General features: G+C 34.8%; 1 pseudogene; it reads right to left on the bottom strand.

Moving 5' to 3' along the window:
• The window catches only part of LOC114304164 (G-type lectin S-receptor-like serine/threonine-protein kinase At1g11300), a 72,892-nt pseudogene that overhangs the window by 21,302 nt on the left and 36,338 nt on the right, over nt 1-15,252 (bottom strand).

The following is a 15,252-nucleotide window of genomic DNA, read 5'->3' as shown; positions in this document are numbered from 1 at the left end:
ATTACAAGATATCAACAAAATCAACCTTTAATGAAATATTTATACATTTTCTAACAAATACCTTTCTCTTTCTCTCATCCCTTTGTTGGACCCGAACCTCCATCAACTAGGAAAGCACCATCATTCCCTTTGCAACCCCCTCTGTTACAGATAACCACCATCTCACACTAGTTCCCTCACCCAAGACAAACCAACACTAGCTTTCATATCTACCATTCATAGCTCTAATCAATCAACTCCATTGCAAAATATTTAATCAATCCTCAACTTACATATCTGTAGATATAATGAAACCATAGGCTACAACTCAATTGAACTAAGCCTTTCTCCCAATTACTTGGGGTTGGCATGGATCCTATTAAGCCATTTCACCAAAGTTATACATTAAAAGGATTGACTGTGTAAAGATAAAACAGTACTGATAGATAAATTGGCCAATGTTAATATCCAGTTGTAATGAGAATGGTGTTCTATTCTGGACTATTTAAAATAAAACCTTGTACTTTAGATTTTTTTTTTTTTAATTTCAGGGTTTTTCTCTTATATAATGTAGACATATTCTTAGATTTTGTCAAGTAGTCTTTTGAATGTTTATCACGCTACTTGGAAACTTACAGAATGGACATCTATAAATTACTGAAAGGGAGTTGACATCTGTAAATGATGGTAATGTTGCTGAAGATCTGATGCAGAATCATGATGTATTCTTAAGTACCCTTCGGTCTCACTTGACAAAATTACAGGTCTGTGGATCTCATTTATTACTATTTTGGCATTATTGCTGATTGCTGAAATTATCTCATCTATTAAGCAGTTTTCTTGCATGGAAAATTACTGGATGTTTGTAATAACTGACAAACTTTTGCCTCTGATTTTCCGTTTTGAAGAAAATTGGTATTCTCTCTTATGTGAATTGCAGTCAAGCATCTTGTTTTATGTAAGGATGCAGATAATATAAAATTCTAATGAATGTAGGTGGTGCGCCATTTTTCGGAACGGAGTAATATCAAGGGTGCTATAGATGCTACGAGGAAGTTGGCAAATCACTCTGTGGGTATTTTTTGGAGGATTTCAAGCGTGTTGCTTGTTCATTTCAGATGGTTCCTATTGGTAACCAATTTCTTCCTTATTTAATTTTATGAAGATTGTATGTGGTGTAGGTACAAGAGACCTGATCAGTATTCTCATGGAGAAAATAAAGATTCTCACCTTAGGTTTGCACTAAACATGGGGGGCTGATTTGAAGAAAATTCAAACTGTTTGACAGTATATGATTGAGATTTGGAAAGTTGTAGGGTTAAATCTCCAAAGGAGATAAACTAAAATTTTTATGGTCTTTAATTTGGCATTGTAATTCAAATTTGAGCCAATCTGTGTTCTTTTATATTAATTATTAGTTAATTCACAATCTCTGTTCCTAGTAAAATTTATATAAATTCTTAGTTAATTTTCAATTTCTATGCCTAGTGAGATTCTCAATTAATTGGGTTGTGTTCTTAAAACCAAAAAAAAAAAAAAAAAATTGACTTTTTGAAAAAAATGCCACTAAATGATGTCATCATGACATCACATCTGACACAAGTACTAAAAATGAAGAAAGGTGGCATTTTTCAGAAAAACGTCGCTGAATGACATCATCATTACATCATTAACGGAAAAGTAAGTGGTTGTCAGATATTTTGCGACGTTTTAAAAAACGACATCTTATGTTTTTAGCGACGCTTTTGAAACGCTACTAAGCTATTGTGGCGGCCGTATCTACGACGAAAATATTAAACGTTGCAAAATCCTATTGTGGCGTTTTTGAAACGCCGTTAAAAGTCAAATTTCTTGTAGTGATTGCAGCTTCCAAATGACCCACACTTGCCATAAACACCACAGTTAGTTTCTGGAGCTGACCAATCAACCTCGGGTTCTTGCTTCCCTTGAGTTTAACCCATCTCCATTAGAGCTCCTTTGTGATTCAGGAAAGCGTATGTTAACATAGACTGATTTGCATTACTGAAAGACATATATACAGTTTTTTCTTTGTTATCTACCACATTTAAACCATCATCATACAGTGAAGTCATGTATTGCACTCCGACAAAGATCTAACCGTTCCAAGGACCACTGCGCCAATATGGATGGCTGCCATTCCATACAACGAATTCTGGAATGGTTGAAAGACTAATACCGGCAGGGAAGCTTCCAACGGATGGATTAGAAGGGCTTTTCCATGATTTCAACAATATCTTCTCACTGGTACTTCTATCACTACCAAGTATCATGTTCTCTAAGAATGAGTCTGAAGGGTTTTGATAACTCCCTCATATTGTCATTCCATTTGAGTTATCTACCAAAACAAGATTCCCAGAGTCTAACAAGCGGGCACTTGAATTCACCATAGAATTTGAAACATTAGATGACCAAGTAATCTCTTTTTGCCTATTGAAAACCACTAGATTGCCATCTTTGGATATCAAAGTCCTATAAGAATCTATTAAAGGCCTGTCTCTATTAGCTACCCATACCATAGTCGTGACAGGGATGTTGTTGTACCAAATACCGACATAGCGATTGGTAGTATTAACAGGGTTGAAAAATCCCAATTGAAAAACTTTGTTGCTTGAGATTATACTTTCAGAGTCATTGATGGGTTGAGTGAGAGTAATGGTGTCTATGGCAATGCTAAACTTGAAACAAAAACAAGAAAAGAAGAGAATAAGAAAGAGTGATACATTTGGATGTACTATACATCAGTTATGAGGATATGTGATTTTAAATTATAACTAATATCATATAGATCATAACCATTATCATATTAACTCATAACTTAGTTATATTTAGTTATTCACGCATATCGTATTATCTCATAACTACCATATAACTAAATTATTTTAATAATTTAATTTTGAATTGGCAACCGGTGTAACCGGTTACCAAAAAGAAAGCAAAGAAAATCAGAGGAGTCCAGGGGTCCCAACATCACATATCCCATAACCACTAGTCACATATCTCATAACCAACATAGCATATCTCATAACCATTAGTCACATATCTCATAACCATCACCTTTTTTTTTATAACTAACATCACATATCTCATAACCACTAGTCACATATCACATAACTAACACCATTTTGCTCATAACCACACCACTTTGATCATAACCAATATCACATATCTCATAACTGTTACCCACATGAATCATAACCACATCTCATAACCAATCCCTTTGAGTCATAACCAACATCACACATCTCATAACCACTAATCATATATCTCATAACTAATAACCCTTTTTCTTATAACTACACCACTTTGATCATAACCAATATCTCATGTCTTATAACCACTAACACATATAGCATAACCAAACACCCTTTGACACCACTTTGCTCATAACCAAAATCACATATCTTACAATCACTAATAAAATATCTCATAACCATTACCCACATATCTCATAACTACTAATCACATATCTCATAACCAAACACCCTTTGACTTATAACTACATCACTCTACTCATAACCAAAATCACATAGCTAACAATCACTAATCATATATCTCATAACCTTTACCCACTTATGTCATAACCACATCCATAACCAACACCATTTGTCTCATAACCAACATCACATATATCATAACCACTAAGTACATATCTCATAACCATTGCTCACATATAGGGGTGTAAATTTGGCCCACGAGCTCGCGACACACCCCAAGTCTAGAAATTACACACACACACTCTCTCTCTCTCTCTCTCTCTCTCTCTCTCTCTCTCTCTCTCTCGTTTGGGCTAAAGAAAGGGTCTAGGGATTTGTCAAAAACAATTAATGAGGGAATTTTGATTTTGACAAAATTTGGATGTTTGTTCCAAAATTTTGGAGAAAATGGGGCCGGAATTATGTAATAATCATTATAAAAAACCAAATTAAAAATTTATGAGTAGAGTCTTATAATAAAATGAAGGGGCATTTACATACAAGTCCATTTTGTGAACTTATACTCCATTAGGTCCTAGATAAAATTATTTGCTCCTTCAAGTCCCATTAATTTTTAATAGACCAATTTACCCATCCAAACCCCCTTCCCTCTCCACCAAATCCATCGGCCATTCCTGCTAATTTTTGGATCTTTTTTCGCGTTTTCTTGATCCGACGGTGTTCTTGTTTCTGTCAGTTACTACTCCCTCCGCCTCTCTGTCTTTTCATTTTCGATCTGTATGGTGAGATTCGTGTTCGGTGCTTAGATTTGAATTCGGTGTTGGTTTGGTGTTTTTTTTTTACTATCAATTAATTTGATTTTATTGCTTCTGAGAGGTAGGTGTGGGGATTGTAGGTGATTGTAAGGGTGAGTTATGGCCTCGGCGGGTTCTAAAGCCCCCAGCTATACACCCAAAAATCTAAATACAAATCTCAATTTTTTTATTCTTTTTGTACTCAAAAAACAGACGGTGAAGAGATGCCTGCCCTGGCGTGTTGTGTAGTAGACGCTACCGTCGCCGCACCTCCTCTTAACGTCGTCGCTTGGGATAGCTCTTTTCCCGCACCGGAGCCATTCTCCCTGACCCAGTTTGGATTACCATTGCTTCAATTAGAAGCTCCAGATTTTGTTTTTCAATCGGAGAGAGAAAGTGAATAGTTGAGATGAGAGAACCAATTAGGAGATTGAGACAGATTGCAGAGAGAGAGAGAGAGAGAGAGAGAGAGAGAGAGAGAGAGAGAGAGAGAGAGTTTTTTAAAATTGAGAACCTTCTCAGTTTATAATATTCTCAATTTTAATCATGAAAAAATTGAGAAATTTCTCAAAATTGATAATTATAAATTTCTTAGAATATTCACAGAATTATCTTTCTTTTCAATCCTATACTTTTCTCAGAAGCTAAACAGAAATTTTTTAATTTTGATAATTATATACTGAAATCATTCTCTGTTTGAAAATTGAGAATATTCTCAGTTTTGAAATTGAGAACATTCTCAGTTTTGGGATTAAAGGGCAAAATGTCTTTTTACCTATAAATGGGACTTATTGGTTCAAAAACTTTTTGACGGGACCTAAGCTACCACCAAATATGTAAACAGGACTTTTTGGTAATTAACTCTAAAATAAATTATTAATTTATAATTTTGTCAATTTATACTTAAATTTTTTTATATAAATCCTTCATCTATTTTTATTAAGTAAAATAAATAAAAAAGACTATTTTACTCATCAACTACAAAATGTATAATCACACCATTAATTTGCGTAATAAAAATATTTAAAATTTTAGAAACCATAAATATCATAATCAAGTCACAAAGTTTTGTAATATAAAATACAAAATACCTAACGCCATCACTAATTGGCATAACAAAATAGTTTAAAATTATAGAAAATCACAAATGTTGTAACTAATTCCCAAAATTTCGTAGCATTAACCAAAAATTATGTAACGATCCACTAATTAGTGTATCAAAAACATCTAAAATTTTTAAAAACCATATCATAACCAACTCAAAAAATTTAATAACATCAACTACAAAATGCTTAACTACACTACTAATTGTCATAATAAAAATAATCAAAAATTTTACAAATCACAAATGTCATAACCAATCCAAAAAATTTCATAACATCAATCACAAAATGCGTAACAACACAACTAATTGATGTAGCAAAAATATTCAATTTTTTTATAAATCACAAATATTGTAATCAAGCAACAAAGTTTCATAACAATTATCATAAAATGACTAAAGAAATCACTAAAAATCTTAGAATCACCAAACCGGATCTCTCATAATATAGAGAAAACAAAATGTAATGACAATCATTAAATAATTTAATCAACGGCTTAAAGCCATGGAATAGAAAATGAGAGTTAGAGAAAGATTAGCTAGTAGAGCGAGAGGAAAGGGAATATGAGAAAGAGAGACTGAACAGGTTTATCGTCTGTGAAAATGACATTAAAGGTGCAGTCATTTTCGATAAGGAACATCGAAGATATCTACAATGACAGTAAAGAATAAGAGAGATGCTTGAGGGATGAAGATGACTGAAATAGCAGAACAGTACAACAAAATGCGTAATATTCATTTTTCAACAGTTCTATAACACATGTACAAATTGATGATAACAAAACCCTTCAAATCATAACTACGGCCAAAGGTTTGTGTATGTATGACATATTAATGTGAAAGAGCTAGAGTTTCGAGATAGATGCATTTATTAGATAGAGAAATATCACAAGAATGAATAGTGTTGAAATAGACAAAGAGAGTAGTGACGAGTTCAAGGATTTATTACAGAGACACAAGAGTAGAGAGAGGAAGAATCCAGTGAGGAGAACTATCAACAATGGTCGTTCGATAATTTAAGCGAAATAGAGAAGTCTGAGTAAGAAATAGAGAGAGCTCAGGAACAACTAGGACAAATCAGGGGAAAGAAAATAGAGTGGAGAAAAAAACGAAGAAAAGTTGGGGAAAATAATTTAGGAGAAAAATTATTTAGTAGAACAAAATAAAATCATGTCATAGATAATTTGTTTCAACATTTTTTTTATTAAAATTTAGTTATATTATATATATATATATATATATGTCTATAAGTGTATATAGCTATTTTAAAAAGTATATCGTTTGTATATTACTATTTCTATTATATCTAATGAAGATACTATGACTAAAAATAAATCTAAAATAGAGATAGGTGATCAATTGTAATTGTCATTTAGGGGTGACACTTCAAAATTAATTGAGAGATAATGAGAGTTTGAGAGACATATTTGTTTGTGAGAAATAAAATGAGAGATGGGTAATATTTATAGGACTTGGGAGGGAGGGGTTAATTTATATATAGAAAAATAAAAAAAAAAAAAATTTGGCTGTTGGTGGAATTAATGGTTATATGATTGTTTCAATTATTTATTTATTTATTTTTAAAAATTTTGACCGTTGCACTAACAGGGGGGCAGGGAGCCGTTCGGGTTGGGTCACGCCAGATAGGGAAAAATTTTTCGAGTCGAGCTCACGAGATGGGTCACCCTCCATAACACACCAGAGTCGAGCTTGGCTCTAGAACACATAGCCTAGGGTCTTAGGTTGGGCTTAGGCTCAGGCTTGGTTGGGCCCACCCACGGCGCGACTGGACTTGGGATGTGTCATGAGCTCATGGGCCCAATTTACACCCGTATATGTGGGTAGTGGTTATGAGATATGTGATTAGTGGTTATGATATATGTGATGTTGGTTATGAGGCAAATGGTGTTGGTTATAAGATATAGTTATGACATAAGTGGATAAAGGTTATGAAATATATGATTAGTGATTATTAGATACGTGATTTTGGTTATGAGTAGAGTGGTGTAGTTATAAGTCAAAAGGTGTTTGGTTATCAGAGATGTGATTAGTGGTTATGAGATATGTAATGTTGGTTATGATCAAAGTGGTGTGGTTATGATATATGTGATGTTGGTTATGAGATATATGGGTAATGTTTATGAGATATTTGATTAGTGATTATAAGATATGTAATTTTGTTTATGAGCAAAGTGGTGTCAAAGGGTGTTTGGTTATGCTATATGTGTTTGTGGTTATGAGATATGAGATATTGGTTATGATCAAAGTGGTGTGTTTATGAGAAAAAAAGGTTGTTAGTTATGAGATATGTGACTAGTGGCTATGAGATATGTGATGTTGGTTATGACTCAAAGGAGTTGGTTGTGAGATGTGGTTATGATTCATGCAGGTAATAGTTATGAGATATGTGATATTGGTTATGATCAAAGTGGTGTGGTTATGAACGAAAGAGTGTTAGTTATGAGATATGTGACTAGTGGTTATGAGATATGTGACGTTGGTTATGAAAAAAAATGTGTTGGCTATGAGATATATGACTAGTGGTTATGAGATATGTAATGTTGGTTATGACTCAAAGGGGTTAGTTATGAGATGTGGTTATGAGATATGTAATTATGGTTATGAAATTTGTGATATTAGTTATGAACAAAATGGTGTTGGTTATGAGACATGGTTATGAAATATGTGATATTAGTTATGAATAAAATGGTTTTGGTTATGGGATGTGGCTATGACTAAATTATGCTAAATTTGATTATAGTTATGAAGAAATATGATTTTGGCTCATAACTATAAAAAGTGATCTGTTTAGTAGATCACTTCTAATGATGTGGTTCAATCTTAGCCATTGATTTTCTATGTACCGTACATTTTTTTAACAAAATGTACTATAGACTTTCCTTTGAATTGCACCTTTACAAATGATGAGTCTCATAACTTGTTTTGTGCTTCTTGGTGGGTATTGGATACAATGTGTGGACTCTTTGCATTTTGATCTCTTTTTATTCTTCATACTATTCAGCAAGAGAGAAATTTCTAGGTGCAAGGTGTGTGGATAACTTCATTCAACATTCAATTGCATAATTGTCAAAAGAAAGACTTTGTTCATACATGATTAAAAAATAAATAGCAATTTAGCATGGTTGATATTTTTCTAATGTTTTCACAACTTTTGAAGAATTCCAACACTGAAAAAAGAGAAAAAAATATATAAAAATAAAAATAAGAGAGAGAGAGAGAGAGAGAGAGAGATGAATAGTTGATTGAGATTGATCATTTGAAAACACTGTTGGAAATGGTTAATTTTTCCTAAGTTCGGTCTATTTTTTAGGTGGGCCCCGAGTGTCGATTTACTCGGGTCAAAGTGGTAACGTGTTCTATGCCGCGTTGTGATTCACGTGGTATATTTGGTTGCTCAAAACCATTACCGAGTGAATGGGAAATTGAAGCCAAAGTGTGCTCCATGGAAATGGAGTTTTGGTGGAAATTCCTTAAGGTTGTAAATTGGCTTGTCCCACATTGATTTGGTGGGAGGTTTTGAAAGGGTTTATAAGGCTTAGGGTGAGATACTTGGGGTGTGCCCCAAGGGGTACCCAAGTGTTTTAGAGGGAGAGGTTATGGGCAAAATGGGCTAGACCCATTGGACCCAAAAATCACCACACACGCGCGCGCCGCCGGCCGGTCGGGCGGGCGGGGCTGGGCTTGGGTGCGTGGTGTTGGGTTGGGCTTCTAATCTTTTTGGGCCAAAAACATTTGAATTTAATTTTATTTTTTAAAATAAAATCCATAATTCAAATTAAATTGGTTTGGATTATTTGTTCATCCAAACAGGGCCCTTCCCGGTTTCAAACAGAAATAAACTGTTTTGGAATTAATGCACACCCAAACAGGGCCCTTCTCGTTTTACTATCTGTTTGAATTCAAAACCCAACAGGTATGATACCTGTTCAATTCAAAACCAAGAGTTACATACCTGTTTAATTCAAAATGAAGAGCCACCTTCACATCTATAAATAGGACCACCCTCATTTGATGTTTGCATTCAGAAATTTCGTATTTCACTTCTGTTTTCTATTCTTCATCTTGCTGCATTTTATTTTCAAAAGAAAGAGTGTAAACACTTAGTGTGTTCGTAAGACAAACAATTAGTAGTGCTCCTATTGTTTGTGGAAGATCATTTCATCCTGGGAGATAGACGTCCGAATTCTGAAAGCACCGTGGAGAGGACGAATCTGTCTTAAAGAGACAGTGTTAAACACTGGACTTGATCAGAAAAATAATTCGAAGAAATTAAATCAAGTAAGTTATTTAATTACTATCAGTGTTGTTTTTATTTATTTATTTATTCAGATTTTAATTTTGTTTTTGTAACAAAATAAAATCTGTTTTTTATTTATTTATTTTTATTTTGAGTTTGATTTTTGTAATCAAACATATTCTCTCCTTTTCTTTATTTCTTTATATTCTGGTTGTTGTTTTGTACACAACAGAATTAAATCTTTTTAAATACAGTGAAGATTGTCCAACAATCTTAAGACAGAATCCTTTTTAGGTATCTTCATTGTATTTAATTTTCTGTGTTTTCAAATTAATATTCTGGTTGGAAAAACAAATAGTGATTTATGCTATTTGACAGATAGTAGTAATATACTGTCTCTTTTCTTTGACAACTACTAGTAGTACGATACTGGTGTCATTAACAATTCAGAATATTATTTGGTATTACAGAAAATTCTTGTGATATTTTATTTTTCAAGTTTTAGTAACAAGGAAAATAAAATTATTTTGTTGTTATAATTATTTTCTGGTTTTAGTAACTAGAAAATTAATTTGTGTTTTAATATTTTCTGATTTTTGTAATCAGAGATTATGGCTACTACAATTGAAACTGCATCTGGCAGTGGTACTCCTATTGTTACACCTACATCGGTCCCTATCCAGAACCATGTTCATCATGGAGAAAAACCGGAAAAATTTAATGGTACCGAGTTTAAGAGATGGCAGCAGAAGATGCTGTTCTACCTTACAACTCTTAATTTGGCCCGGTTTCTCCATGAAGAGGCTCCAGCACTTAAAGAGGGTGAAAGTGATCGGCAAGTTGTTGCCGCTGTAGATGCTTGGAAACATTCAGATTTCCTGTGCAGAAACTACATCCTAAATGGCCTTGACAATATGCTGTATAATGTATACAGTCCTCTGAAAACAGCAAAAGAATTGTGGGATTCTTTGGAGAAGAAATACAAGACAGAAGATGCCGGCACGAAGAAATTTGTCGTCGGTAAATTTCTGGACTTTGTTATGGTAGACTCCCAAACGGTAATATCTCAAGTTCAAAGTTTTCAAATAATTTTGCATGATATTCATTCAGAAGGTATGTCTCTTAGCGAGTCATTCCAAGTCGCTGCTTTAGTGGAAAAGTTACCACCGGCTTGGAAAGATTTCAAAAATTATTTAAAACATAAACGCAAAGAGATGACTATGGATGAATTGATTGTAAGATTAAGAATTGAAGAAGATAACCGAAAGGCTGAAAAGAGGAATGGGAAAAATCCCATTGAGTCCAAGGCAAATGTGGTTGAACAAGTTCATAAACCACATAACAAAAAGAGAAAGTTTACTGGAGATGGTCCTAAACAAGGCGATAGTAGCAAGAAGTTCAAAGGAAAATGCTATAACTGTGGCAAAACTGGACATCGAGCTTCTGACTGCCGCCGCCCTAAAAAGAATCATGGAAGTACAAGTAAGAAGACCACCAATCAGGCCAATGTAACAGAATTGGATTACATCTCTGACGGAGTGAATGACATCAACCTCTCTGCTGTGGTGTCTGAGGCTAACTTGGTTGGAAATCCCAAAGAGTGGTGGGTTGACACTGGAGCAACTCGTCACATATGTGCGGACAAGAAGATGTTCACTACCTACAATGAGGCTGCAAATGGTGAACAACTTTTCATGGGAAATTCTTCTACTTCTGCTGTGGCTGGACAAGGGAAAGTAATCTTGAAGATGACATCAGGGAAAGAACTGACCCTCAACAACGTACTACATGTACCTGACATCCGGAAGAATTTAGTTTCTGGGTCTTTGTTAAGTAAAAATGGTTTTAGGCTTGTATTTGAGTCTGATAAGTTTGTATTAACAAAGAGTGGTATGTATGTTGGTAAGGGATACATGAGTGATGGTCTCTTTAAGTTAAATGTAATGACAGTTGTACCGAAAGTTGCTATGAATAAGAATAACACATCTTTTGTTTATATTCTTGAGTCAAATTTATGGCATGGTAGATTAGGACATGTGAATTTTGATGCTTTGCGTAGATTAATTGGTTTAGATTATATACCAAAGTTTGAAATTAATCCTAATCATAAATGTGAAATTTGTGTAGAAGCGAAACTAACTAAGGCTCCATTTAAATCGGTTGAAAGAAAAACCGAACCTCTAGAATTAATTCACACTGATGTATGTGATTTAAAGTTTATTCAAACTAGAGGTGGCAAAAAGTATTTCATAACATTTATCGATGATTGCACAAGATATTGTTATGTTTATTTACTTAGAAGTAAAGATGAAGCCTTAGAAATGTTTAAACTCTACAAAACAGAAGTTGAAAATCAACTTGGTAAAACCATTAAAATGGTTAGAAGTGATAGGGGTGGTGAATATGATGCACCATTAAATGAATTTTGTGCACAACATGGCATTATTCACCAAACTACAGCCCCTTATTCTCCACAGCAAAATGGAATTGCTGAAAGGAAGAATAGAACCCTAAAAGAAATGATGAATGCCATGTTACTAAGTTCAGGCTTACCACAGAACTTGTGGGGGGAAGCAATATTGTCTGCTAATTATGTTCTTAATAGAATACCCCACAAGAAAACCAAAAGCATTCCTTATGAATTGTGGAAAGGTCGACCACCTTCCTACAAATACTTAAAAGTGTGGGGGTGTTTGGCAAAAGTTGAAGTACCTGTTCCTAAAAAAACTAAGATTGGACCAAAAACAGTAGATTGTGTGTTTATTGGTTATGCTCAGAATAGTAGTGCATATCGGTTTCTGACTTATAAATCAGATATACCTGATATAAATGTGAACACTATTATAGAGTCAAGGAATGCTGTATTTTTTGAACATGTCTTTCCTTACAAGAAAGGACAGGAATTAAGTTCACAGAAAAGAACTTATGATTGTACACAAAGTCAAGAGACTAATGACAATCAAACACAAGAGACTAGTAATAGTCTTGACCAACAGGATTTAACTAATGATGAACCAAGACGAAGTAAAAGAGCGAGAACATCAAAATCCTTTGGTCCAGATTTTCTGACATACTTGTTAGAAAATGAACCTCAAAGCTTTAAGGCAGCAATGACAGGTCCTGAAGCACCTTTGTGGAAAGAGGCTGTTAATAATGAAATTGAATCCATTATGCAAAATCATACTTGGGAATTGGTGAATCTTCCACCAGGTTCTAAACCTCTTGGATATAAATGGATATTCAAGAGAAAAATGAAAGCAGATGGTTCAATTGACAAGTATAAAGCAAGACTTGTTGTTAAAGGTTACAGACAAAAGGAAGGTCTGGACTATTTTGACACATATTCCCCTGTGACAAGAATAACATCCATTCGCATGCTTATTGCTATAGCAGCGTTGTTTAATTTAGAAATACATCAAATGGATGTTAAGACAGCTTTCTTAAACGGTGATCTAAATGAAGAGATCTATATGGAACAACCCGAAGGGTTTGTAGTATCAGGGCAAGAAAAGAAAGTTTGTCGACTTGTAAAATCCCTTTATGGATTAAAACAAGCACCTAAGCAATGGCATGAAAAATTTGATCATGCAATGCTTACTAATGGGTTTAAGATAAATGAATGTAACAAATGCGTCTATGTTAAGAACACTGACCAAGGGTATGTCATAGTTTGTCTTTATGTGGATGACATGCTTATCATTGGAAGCAGTCAAAACATGATCAAATCAACTAAGCAGATGCTTAACAAAAGATTTGATATGAAAGATATGGGGGTCGCAGATGTTATATTAGGAATGAAAATTACTAAAACATCTGACGGATATGCATTATCTCAATCTCATTATATTGAGAAAATTCTTGATAAATTTATCAAGGATGATTTGAATTTAGCTAGAACACCTGTAGACATCAGTCTTTATTTATCGAAAAATAAAGGTGATGCAGTGTCTCAGTTAAAATACTCCCAAATCATTGGAAGCCTAATGTACCTAATGAATTGTACTCGTCCTGATATAGCTTATGCTATAAGTAAATTGAGTAGGTACACTAGTAACCCTGGAGAAGACCATTGGAAAGCGATCATTCGTGTTCTTAGATATCTAAGATTTACTCGTGATCATGGTTTGAACTTTACTCGATATCCAGCAGTACTCGAAGGCTATTGTGATGCCAATTGGATATCGGATACTAAAGATTCAAAATCCACTAGTGGATATGTCTTTACTCTAGGAGGCGCTGCTGTTTCTTGGAAGTCCACGAAACAAACTTGCATCGCACGATCCACAATGGAATCCGAGTTCATTGCTTTAGACAAAGCAGGTGAAGAAGCAGAATGGCTTCGTCACTTCTTAGAAGACATTCCAATGTGGCCAAAACCTGTGCCAGCTATTTGCATTCATTGTGATAGTCAATCTGCAATAGGCAGGGCACAGAATCATATGTATAATGGTAAGTCACGACATATTCGTCGTCGACATAATACCGTAAGGCAATTGTTGTCAAACGGAATAATCTCAATAGATTATATAAAATCTAAAGAGAATATTGCGGATCCGTTAACAAAAGGTTTGACAAAAGAGCTAGTGTATAGTTCATCGAAGGGGATGGGATTAAAGCCTATTACATAAGAGTCGTCATAATGGTAACCCTACTTATATGACTGGAGATCCCAAGAACTAAGTTCAAAGGGACAACTAAGTTATGTATGGCTCGCCAGAAATCACCAAGGGATTAAAATTCCTACCCATTTCTATGGTGAGAGTGATATCTGCAACATATGTTGTATGCAGAGGTATAAGGATAAGCTTTGCTTTTAATGATTACTTATATCTTGATTAAGACATAAAATCAAGACGAGTATAAGGAGATACTCACAATAAGAATCACCTATATGAGTGTTGAACTGGGGCCGGTTCTATGAGAATGAAGAGGCTAAATTCTCTAGAAACACTTATGAAAACCAGGTGCGTTCAAGGCCAAAATGAACACAACAGTGAGAACCACGATGTGTTAGAAGATATTTTGTGTGAAATCTGTTGTCTTGGCTTACACAAACGGCTGAACAATTCAAGGCATCGCGTCCATTGGTTAGCCAGTAAGTCCGATAGGTTATCACTAGGGAAGGTTCAAAGCCGAAAACTACCTATCCTGATGCAAGATATTTTCGACTTATACTCTTTCGTTAAGTCTGCATATTGTTGCATTTCCGTTGTCATCAAATTCCATTCATGTGGGGGATTGTTGGAAATGGTTAATTTTTCCTAAGTTCGGTCTATTTTTTAGGTGGGCCCCGAGTGTCGATTTACTCGGGTCAAAGTGGTAACGCGTTCTATGCCGCGTTGTGATTCACGTGGTATATTTGGTTGCTCAAAACCATTACCGAGTGAATGGGAAATTGAAGCCAAAGTGTGCTCCATGGAAATGGAGTTTTGGTGGAAATTCCTTAAGGTTGTAAATTGGCTTGTCCCACATTGATTTGGTGGGAGGTTTTGAAAGGGTTTATAAGGCTTAGGGTGAGATACTTGGGGTGTGCCCCAAGGGGTACCCAAGTGTTTTAGAGGGAGAGGTTATGGGCAAAATGGGCTAGACCCATTGGACCCAAAAATCACCACACACGCGCGCGCGCCGCCGCCGCCGTCCGTCCGGTCGGTCGGGCGGGCTGGG

The sequence above is a fragment of the Camellia sinensis genome, chromosome 9, assembly GCF_055761805.1.
Source record: "Camellia sinensis isolate YWXY chromosome 9, ASM5576180v1, whole genome shotgun sequence".
NCBI classification, from domain to species: domain Eukaryota; kingdom Viridiplantae; phylum Streptophyta; class Magnoliopsida; order Ericales; family Theaceae; genus Camellia; species Camellia sinensis.
Note: the sequence above shows the minus strand (reverse complement) of the source record. Positions and strands in the feature narration are given on the sequence as shown.